The sequence below is a fragment of the Hypomesus nipponensis genome, chromosome 6 (assembly GCF_054491055.1).
Source record: "Hypomesus nipponensis isolate SF chromosome 6, ASM5449105v1, whole genome shotgun sequence".
NCBI lineage: Eukaryota > Metazoa > Chordata > Actinopteri > Osmeriformes > Osmeridae > Hypomesus > Hypomesus nipponensis.
Window position 1 is genome coordinate 707,501 of NC_140366.1, and position 7,500 is coordinate 715,000.

At 47.1% G+C, this 7,500-nt stretch overlaps 23 non-coding genes and 2 pseudogenes across 23 annotated transcripts; all 25 read left to right on the plus strand.

The window, feature by feature from the left end:
* Positions 1-187: 187 nt before the first annotated feature.
* On the plus strand, positions 188-306 carry LOC146284021 (5S ribosomal RNA). The gene has a single exon (XR_014761332.1). It is a non-coding gene; the product is annotated as a 5S ribosomal RNA (ribosomal RNA).
* Positions 307-498: 192 nt separating this feature from the next.
* Positions 499-617, plus strand: LOC146284022 (5S ribosomal RNA). Its single transcript, XR_014759375.1, has one exon. It is a non-coding gene; the product is annotated as a 5S ribosomal RNA (ribosomal RNA).
* Positions 618-799: 182 nt separating this feature from the next.
* On the plus strand, positions 800-918 carry LOC146284023 (5S ribosomal RNA). The gene has a single exon (XR_014761694.1). It is a non-coding gene; the product is annotated as a 5S ribosomal RNA (ribosomal RNA).
* Positions 919-1,102: 184 nt separating this feature from the next.
* On the plus strand, positions 1,103-1,211 carry LOC146284024 (5S ribosomal RNA; annotated as a pseudogene).
* Positions 1,212-1,391: 180 nt separating this feature from the next.
* Positions 1,392-1,510, plus strand: LOC146284025 (5S ribosomal RNA). The gene has a single exon (XR_014759377.1). It is a non-coding gene; the product is annotated as a 5S ribosomal RNA (ribosomal RNA).
* A 186-nt stretch (positions 1,511-1,696) lies between these two features.
* LOC146284026 (5S ribosomal RNA) lies at positions 1,697-1,815 on the plus strand. Its single transcript, XR_014759378.1, has one exon. It is a non-coding gene; the product is annotated as a 5S ribosomal RNA (ribosomal RNA).
* A 172-nt stretch (positions 1,816-1,987) lies between these two features.
* Positions 1,988-2,106, plus strand: LOC146284027 (5S ribosomal RNA). The gene has a single exon (XR_014759379.1). It is a non-coding gene; the product is annotated as a 5S ribosomal RNA (ribosomal RNA).
* A 180-nt stretch (positions 2,107-2,286) lies between these two features.
* LOC146284028 (5S ribosomal RNA) lies at positions 2,287-2,405 on the plus strand. Its single transcript, XR_014759380.1, has one exon. It is a non-coding gene; the product is annotated as a 5S ribosomal RNA (ribosomal RNA).
* A 180-nt stretch (positions 2,406-2,585) lies between these two features.
* Positions 2,586-2,704, plus strand: LOC146284029 (5S ribosomal RNA). Its single transcript, XR_014759381.1, has one exon. It is a non-coding gene; the product is annotated as a 5S ribosomal RNA (ribosomal RNA).
* A 186-nt stretch (positions 2,705-2,890) lies between these two features.
* Positions 2,891-3,009, plus strand: LOC146284030 (5S ribosomal RNA). The gene has a single exon (XR_014759382.1). It is a non-coding gene; the product is annotated as a 5S ribosomal RNA (ribosomal RNA).
* Positions 3,010-3,191: 182 nt separating this feature from the next.
* LOC146284031 (5S ribosomal RNA) lies at positions 3,192-3,310 on the plus strand. The gene has a single exon (XR_014761695.1). It is a non-coding gene; the product is annotated as a 5S ribosomal RNA (ribosomal RNA).
* Positions 3,311-3,494: 184 nt separating this feature from the next.
* Positions 3,495-3,603, plus strand: LOC146284032 (5S ribosomal RNA; annotated as a pseudogene).
* Positions 3,604-3,783: 180 nt separating this feature from the next.
* LOC146284033 (5S ribosomal RNA) lies at positions 3,784-3,902 on the plus strand. Its single transcript, XR_014759383.1, has one exon. It is a non-coding gene; the product is annotated as a 5S ribosomal RNA (ribosomal RNA).
* A 186-nt stretch (positions 3,903-4,088) lies between these two features.
* On the plus strand, positions 4,089-4,207 carry LOC146284034 (5S ribosomal RNA). The gene has a single exon (XR_014759384.1). It is a non-coding gene; the product is annotated as a 5S ribosomal RNA (ribosomal RNA).
* Positions 4,208-4,379: 172 nt separating this feature from the next.
* Positions 4,380-4,498, plus strand: LOC146284035 (5S ribosomal RNA). Its single transcript, XR_014759385.1, has one exon. It is a non-coding gene; the product is annotated as a 5S ribosomal RNA (ribosomal RNA).
* A 180-nt stretch (positions 4,499-4,678) lies between these two features.
* LOC146284036 (5S ribosomal RNA) lies at positions 4,679-4,797 on the plus strand. The gene has a single exon (XR_014759386.1). It is a non-coding gene; the product is annotated as a 5S ribosomal RNA (ribosomal RNA).
* Positions 4,798-4,977: 180 nt separating this feature from the next.
* On the plus strand, positions 4,978-5,096 carry LOC146284037 (5S ribosomal RNA). Its single transcript, XR_014759388.1, has one exon. It is a non-coding gene; the product is annotated as a 5S ribosomal RNA (ribosomal RNA).
* Positions 5,097-5,282: 186 nt separating this feature from the next.
* Positions 5,283-5,401, plus strand: LOC146284038 (5S ribosomal RNA). The gene has a single exon (XR_014759389.1). It is a non-coding gene; the product is annotated as a 5S ribosomal RNA (ribosomal RNA).
* A 172-nt stretch (positions 5,402-5,573) lies between these two features.
* Positions 5,574-5,692, plus strand: LOC146284039 (5S ribosomal RNA). The gene has a single exon (XR_014759390.1). It is a non-coding gene; the product is annotated as a 5S ribosomal RNA (ribosomal RNA).
* Positions 5,693-5,872: 180 nt separating this feature from the next.
* LOC146284040 (5S ribosomal RNA) lies at positions 5,873-5,991 on the plus strand. The gene has a single exon (XR_014759391.1). It is a non-coding gene; the product is annotated as a 5S ribosomal RNA (ribosomal RNA).
* Positions 5,992-6,177: 186 nt separating this feature from the next.
* On the plus strand, positions 6,178-6,296 carry LOC146284041 (5S ribosomal RNA). The gene has a single exon (XR_014759392.1). It is a non-coding gene; the product is annotated as a 5S ribosomal RNA (ribosomal RNA).
* A 172-nt stretch (positions 6,297-6,468) lies between these two features.
* LOC146284042 (5S ribosomal RNA) lies at positions 6,469-6,587 on the plus strand. Its single transcript, XR_014759394.1, has one exon. It is a non-coding gene; the product is annotated as a 5S ribosomal RNA (ribosomal RNA).
* Positions 6,588-6,767: 180 nt separating this feature from the next.
* Positions 6,768-6,886, plus strand: LOC146284043 (5S ribosomal RNA). The gene has a single exon (XR_014759395.1). It is a non-coding gene; the product is annotated as a 5S ribosomal RNA (ribosomal RNA).
* Positions 6,887-7,060: 174 nt separating this feature from the next.
* On the plus strand, positions 7,061-7,179 carry LOC146284044 (5S ribosomal RNA). The gene has a single exon (XR_014759396.1). It is a non-coding gene; the product is annotated as a 5S ribosomal RNA (ribosomal RNA).
* A 186-nt stretch (positions 7,180-7,365) lies between these two features.
* On the plus strand, positions 7,366-7,484 carry LOC146284045 (5S ribosomal RNA). Its single transcript, XR_014759397.1, has one exon. It is a non-coding gene; the product is annotated as a 5S ribosomal RNA (ribosomal RNA).
* The last annotated feature ends 16 nt before the right edge of the window (positions 7,485-7,500 follow it).

Sequence of the window (7,500 nt, forward strand, 5' to 3'; positions counted from 1 at the left end):
TTGCTCATTCACTTAGAAACTGAAATCTTGCAATATGCACAAGTAGTCCTTCATGAAAGGGGCTGGAAGCTGTTTTCATTTTGACACGAGAGAGAGAGAGAGAGAGAGAGAGAGAGAGAGAGACCACCTTGCTTTGTCAATTGCTAAATCTGTATATGGATAAGTAGCCTATGGTTGTCAACTTATTTCGTACGGCCATACCAGCCTTGCAACGCCCGATCTCGTCTGATCTCGGAAGCTAAGCAGGGTCGGGCCTGGTTAGTACTTGGATGGGAGACCGCCTGGGAATACCAGGTGCTGTATGCTCTTTTGCTCATTCACTTAGAAACTGAAATCTTGCAATATGCACAAGTAGTCCTTCATGAAAGGGGCTGGAAGCTGTTTTCATTTTGACACGAGAGAGAGAGAGAGAGAGAGAGAGAGAGAGAGAGAGACCACCTTGCATTGTCAATTGCTAAATCTGTATATGGATAAGTAGCCTATGGTTGTCAACTTATTTCGTACGGCCATACCAGCCTGGCAACGCCCGATCTCGTCTGATCTCGGAAGCTAAGCAGGGTCGGGCCTGGTTAGTACTTGGATGGGAGACCGCCTGGGAATACCAGGTGCTGTATGCTCTTTTGCTCATTCACTTAGAAACTGAAATCTTGCAATATGCACAAGTAGTCCTTCATGAAAGGGGCTGGAAGCTGTTTTCATTTTGACACGAGACAGAGAGAGAGAGAGAGAGAGAGACCACCTTGCATTGTCAATTGCTAAATCTGTATATGGATAAGTAGCCTATGGTTGTCAACTTATTTCGTACGGCCATACCAGCCTGGCAACGCCCGATCTCGTCTGATCTCGGAAGCTAAGCAGGGTCGGGCCTGGTTAGTACATGGATGGGAGACCGCCTGGGAATACCAGGTGCTGTATGCTCTTTTGCTCATTCACTTAGAAACTGAAATCTTGCAATATGCACAAGTAGTCCTTCATGAAAGGGGCTGGAAGCTGTTTTCATTTTGACACGAGAGAGAGAGAGAGAGAGAGAGAGAGAGACCACCTTGCATTGTCAATTGCTAAATCTGTATATGGATAAGTAGCCTGTGGTTGTCAACTTATTTCGTACGGCCATACCAGCCTGGCAACGCCTGATCTCGGAAGCTAAGCAGGGTCGGGCCTGGTTAGTACTTGGATGGGAGACCGCCTGGGAATACCAGGTGCTGTATGCTCTTTTGCTCATTCACTTAGAAACTGAAATCTTGCAATATGCACAAGTAGTCCTTCATGAAAGGGGCTGGAAGCTGTTTTCATTTTGACACGAGAGAGAGAGAGAGAGAGAGAGAGACCACCTTGCATTGTCAATTGCTAAATCTGTATATGGATAAGTAGCCTGTGGTTGTCAACTTATTTCGTACGGCCATACCAGCCTGGCAACGCCCGATCTCGTCTGATCTCGGAAGCTAAGCAGGGTCGGGCCTGGTTAGTACTTGGATGGGAGACCGCCTGGGAATACCAGGTGCTGTATGCTCTTTTGCTCATTCACTTAGAAACTGAAATCTTGCAATATGCACAAGTAGTCCTTCATGAAAGGGGCTGGAAGCTGTTTTCATTTTGAAACGAGAGAGATAGAGAGAGAGAGAGAGAGAGAGACCACCTTGCATTGTCAATTGCTAAATCTGTATATGGATAAGTAGCCTATGGTTGTCAACTTATTTCGTACGGCCATACCAGCCTGGCAACGCCCGATCTCGTCTGATCTCGGAAGCTAAGCAGGGTCGGGCCTGGTTAGTACTTGGATGGGAGACCGCCTGGGAATACCAGGTGCTGTATGCTCTTTTGCTCATTCACTTAGAAACTGAAATCTTGCAATATGCACAAGTAGTCCTTCATGAAAGGGGCTGGAAGCTGTTTTCATTTTGACACGAGAGAGAGAGAGAGAGACCACCTTGCATTGTCAATTGCTAAATCTGTATATGGATAAGTAGCCTATGGTTGTCAACTTATTTCGTACGGCCATACCAGCCTGGCAACGCCCGATCTCGTCTGATCTCGGAAGCTAAGCAGGGTCGGGCCTGGTTAGTACTTGGATGGGAGACCGCCTGGGAATACCAGGTGCTGTATGCTCTTTTGCTCATTCACTTAGAAACTGAAATCTTGCAATATGCACAAGTAGTCCTTCATGAAAGGGGCTGGAAGCTGTTTTCATTTTGACACGAGAGAGAGAGAGAGAGAGAGAGAGACCACCTTGCATAGTCAATTGCCAAATCTGTATATGGATAAGTAGCCTATGGTTGTCAACTTATTTCGTACGGCCATACCAGCCTGGCAACGCCCGATCTCGTCTGATCTCGGAAGCTAAGCAGGGTCGGGCCTGGTTAGTACTTGGATGGGAGACCGCCTGGGAATACCAGGTGCTGTATGCTCTTTTGCTCATTCACTTAGAAACTGAAATCTTGCAATATGCACAAGTAGTCCTTCATGAAAGGGGCTGGAAGCTGTTTTCATTTTGACACGAGAGAGAGAGAGAGAGAGAGAGAGACCACCTTGCATTGTCAATTGCTAAATCTGTATATGGATAAGTAGCCTGTGGTTGTCAACTTATTTCGTACGGCCATACCAGCCTGGCAACGCCCGATCTCGTCTGATCTCGGAAGCTAAGCAGGGTCGGGCCTGGTTAGTACTTGGATGGGAGACCGCCTGGGAATACCAGGTGCTGTATGCTCTTTTGCTCATTCACTTAGAAACTGAAATCTTGCAATATGCACAAGTAGTCCTTCATGAAAGGGGCTGGAAGCTGTTTTCATTTTGAAACGAGAGAGATAGAGAGAGAGAGAGAGAGAGAGACCACCTTGCATTGTCAATTGCTAAATCTGTATATGGATAAGTAGCCTATGGTTGTCAACTTATTTCGTACGGCCATACCAGCCTGGCAACGCCCGATCTCGTCTGATCTCGGAAGCTAAGCAGGGTCGGGCCTGGTTAGTACTTGGATGGGAGACCGCCTGGGAATACCAGGTGCTGTATGCTCTTTTGCTCATTCACTTAGAAACTGAAATCTTGCAATATGCACAAGTAGTCCTTCATGAAAGGGGCTGGAAGCTGTTTTCATTTTGACACGAGACAGAGAGAGAGAGAGAGAGAGAGACCACCTTGCATTGTCAATTGCTAAATCTGTATATGGATAAGTAGCCTATGGTTGTCAACTTATTTCGTACGGCCATACCAGCCTGGCAACGCCCGATCTCGTCTGATCTCGGAAGCTAAGCAGGGTCGGGCCTGGTTAGTACATGGATGGGAGACCGCCTGGGAATACCAGGTGCTGTATGCTCTTTTGCTCATTCACTTAGAAACTGAAATCTTGCAATATGCACAAGTAGTCCTTCATGAAAGGGGCTGGAAGCTGTTTTCATTTTGACACGAGAGAGAGAGAGAGAGAGAGAGAGAGAGACCACCTTGCATTGTCAATTGCTAAATCTGTATATGGATAAGTAGCCTGTGGTTGTCAACTTATTTCGTACGGCCATACCAGCCTGGCAACGCCTGATCTCGGAAGCTAAGCAGGGTCGGGCCTGGTTAGTACTTGGATGGGAGACCGCCTGGGAATACCAGGTGCTGTATGCTCTTTTGCTCATTCACTTAGAAACTGAAATCTTGCAATATGCACAAGTAGTCCTTCATGAAAGGGGCTGGAAGCTGTTTTCATTTTGACACGAGAGAGAGAGAGAGAGAGAGAGAGACCACCTTGCATTGTCAATTGCTAAATCTGTATATGGATAAGTAGCCTGTGGTTGTCAACTTATTTCGTACGGCCATACCAGCCTGGCAACGCCCGATCTCGTCTGATCTCGGAAGCTAAGCAGGGTCGGGCCTGGTTAGTACTTGGATGGGAGACCGCCTGGGAATACCAGGTGCTGTATGCTCTTTTGCTCATTCACTTAGAAACTGAAATCTTGCAATATGCACAAGTAGTCCTTCATGAAAGGGGCTGGAAGCTGTTTTCATTTTGAAACGAGAGAGATAGAGAGAGAGAGAGAGAGAGAGACCACCTTGCATTGTCAATTGCTAAATCTGTATATGGATAAGTAGCCTATGGTTGTCAACTTATTTCGTACGGCCATACCAGCCTGGCAACGCCCGATCTCGTCTGATCTCGGAAGCTAAGCAGGGTCGGGCCTGGTTAGTACTTGGATGGGAGACCGCCTGGGAATACCAGGTGCTGTATGCTCTTTTGCTCATTCACTTAGAAACTGAAATCTTGCAATATGCACAAGTAGTCCTTCATGAAAGGGGCTGGAAGCTGTTTTCATTTTGACACGAGAGAGAGAGAGAGAGACCACCTTGCATTGTCAATTGCTAAATCTGTATATGGATAAGTAGCCTATGGTTGTCAACTTATTTCGTACGGCCATACCAGCCTGGCAACGCCCGATCTCGTCTGATCTCGGAAGCTAAGCAGGGTCGGGCCTGGTTAGTACTTGGATGGGAGACCGCCTGGGAATACCAGGTGCTGTATGCTCTTTTGCTCATTCACTTAGAAACTGAAATCTTGCAATATGCACAAGTAGTCCTTCATGAAAGGGGCTGGAAGCTGTTTTCATTTTGACACGAGAGAGAGAGAGAGAGAGAGAGAGACCACCTTGCATAGTCAATTGCCAAATCTGTATATGGATAAGTAGCCTATGGTTGTCAACTTATTTCGTACGGCCATACCAGCCTGGCAACGCCCGATCTCGTCTGATCTCGGAAGCTAAGCAGGGTCGGGCCTGGTTAGTACTTGGATGGGAGACCGCCTGGGAATACCAGGTGCTGTATGCTCTTTTGCTCATTCACTTAGAAACTGAAATCTTGCAATATGCACAAGTAGTCCTTCATGAAAGGGGCTGGAAGCTGTTTTCATTTTGACACGAGAGAGAGAGAGAGAGAGAGAGAGACCACCTTGCATTGTCAATTGCTAAATCTGTATATGGATAAGTAGCCTGTGGTTGTCAACTTATTTCGTACGGCCATACCAGCCTGGCAACGCCCGATCTCGTCTGATCTCGGAAGCTAAGCAGGGTCGGGCCTGGTTAGTACTTGGATGGGAGACCGCCTGGGAATACCAGGTGCTGTATGCTCTTTTGCTCATTCACTTAGAAACTGAAATCTTGCAATATGCACAAGTAGTCCTTCATGAAAGGGGCTGGAAGCTGTTTTCATTTTGAAACGAGAGAGATAGAGAGAGAGAGAGAGAGAGAGACCACCTTGCATTGTCAATTGCTAAATCTGTATATGGATAAGTAGCCTATGGTTGTCAACTTATTTCGTACGGCCATACCAGCCTGGCAACGCCCGATCTCGTCTGATCTCGGAAGCTAAGCAGGGTCGGGCCTGGTTAGTACTTGGATGGGAGACCGCCTGGGAATACCAGGTGCTGTATGCTCTTTTGCTCATTCACTTAGAAACTGAAATCTTGCAATATGCACAAGTAGTCCTTCATGAAAGGGGCTGGAAGCTGTTTTCATTTTGACACGAGAGAGAGAGAGAGAGACCACCTTGCATTGTCAATTGCTAAATCTGTATATGGATAAGTAGCCTATGGTTGTCAACTTATTTCGTACGGCCATACCAGCCTGGCAACGCCCGATCTCGTCTGATCTCGGAAGCTAAGCAGGGTCGGGCCTGGTTAGTACTTGGATGGGAGACCGCCTGGGAATACCAGGTGCTGTATGCTCTTTTGCTCATTCACTTAGAAACTGAAATCTTGCAATATGCACAAGTAGTCCTTCATGAAAGGGGCTGGAAGCTGTTTTCATTTTGACACGAGAGAGAGAGAGAGAGAGAGAGAGACCACCTTGCATTGTCAATTGCTAAATCTGTATATGGATAAGTAGCCTGTGGTTGTCAACTTATTTCGTACGGCCATACCAGCCTGGCAACGCCCGATCTCGTCTGATCTCGGAAGCTAAGCAGGGTCGGGCCTGGTTAGTACTTGGATGGGAGACCGCCTGGGAATACCAGGTGCTGTATGCTCTTTTGCTCATTCACTTAGAAACTGAAATCTTGCAATATGCACAAGTAGTCCTTCATGAAAGGGGCTGGAAGCTGTTTTCATTTTGAAACGAGAGAGATAGAGAGAGAGAGAGAGAGAGAGACCACCTTGCATTGTCAATTGCTAAATCTGTATATGGATAAGTAGCCTATGGTTGTCAACTTATTTCGTACGGCCATACCAGCCTGGCAACGCCCGATCTCGTCTGATCTCGGAAGCTAAGCAGGGTCGGGCCTGGTTAGTACTTGGATGGGAGACCGCCTGGGAATACCAGGTGCTGTATGCTCTTTTGCTCATTCACTTAGAAACTGAAATCTTGCAATATGCACAAGTAGTCCTTCATGAAAGGGGCTGGAAGCTGTTTTCATTTTGACACGAGAGAGAGAGAGAGAGACCACCTTGCATTGTCAATTGCTAAATCTGTATATGGATAAGTAGCCTATGGTTGTCAACTTATTTCGTACGGCCATACCAGCCTGGCAACGCCCGATCTCGTCTGATCTCGGAAGCTAAGCAGGGTCGGGCCTGGTTAGTACTTGGATGGGAGACCGCCTGGGAATACCAGGTGCTGTATGCTCTTTTGCTCATTCACTTAGAAACTGAAATCTTGCAATATGCACAAGTAGTCCTTCATGAAAGGGGCTGGAAGCTGTTTTCATTTTGACACGAGAGAGAGAGAGAGAGAGAGAGAGACCACCTTGCATAGTCAATTGCCAAATCTGTATATGGATAAGTAGCCTATGGTTGTCAACTTATTTCGTACGGCCATACCAGCCTGGCAACGCCCGATCTCGTCTGATCTCGGAAGCTAAGCAGGGTCGGGCCTGGTTAGTACTTGGATGGGAGACCGCCTGGGAATACCAGGTGCTGTATGCTCTTTTGCTCATTCACTTAGAAACTGAAATCTTGCAATATGCACAAGTAGTCCTTCATGAAAGGGGCTGGAAGCTGTTTTCATTTTGACACGAGAGAGAGAGAGAGAGAGACCACCTTGCATTGTCAATTGCTAAATCTGTATATGGATAAGTAGCCTGTGGTTGTCAACTTATTTCGTACGGCCATACCAGCCTGGCAACGCCCGATCTCGTCTGATCTCGGAAGCTAAGCAGGGTCGGGCCTGGTTAGTACTTGGATGGGAGACCGCCTGGGAATACCAGGTGCTGTATGCTCTTTTGCTCATTCACTTAGAAACTGAAATCTTGCAATATGCACAAGTAGTCCTTCATGAAAGGGGCTGGAAGCTGTTTTCATTTTGAAACGAGAGAGATAGAGAGAGAGAGAGAGAGAGAGACCACCTTGCATTGTCAATTGCTAAATCTGTATATGGATAAGTAGCCTGTGGTTGTCAACTTATTTCGTACGGCCATACCAGCCTGGCAACGCCCGATCTCGTCTGATCTCGGAAGCTAAGCAGGGTCGGGCCTGGTTAGTACTTGGATGGGAGACCGCCTGGGAATACCAGGTGCTGTATGCTCTTTTGCTCATTCACT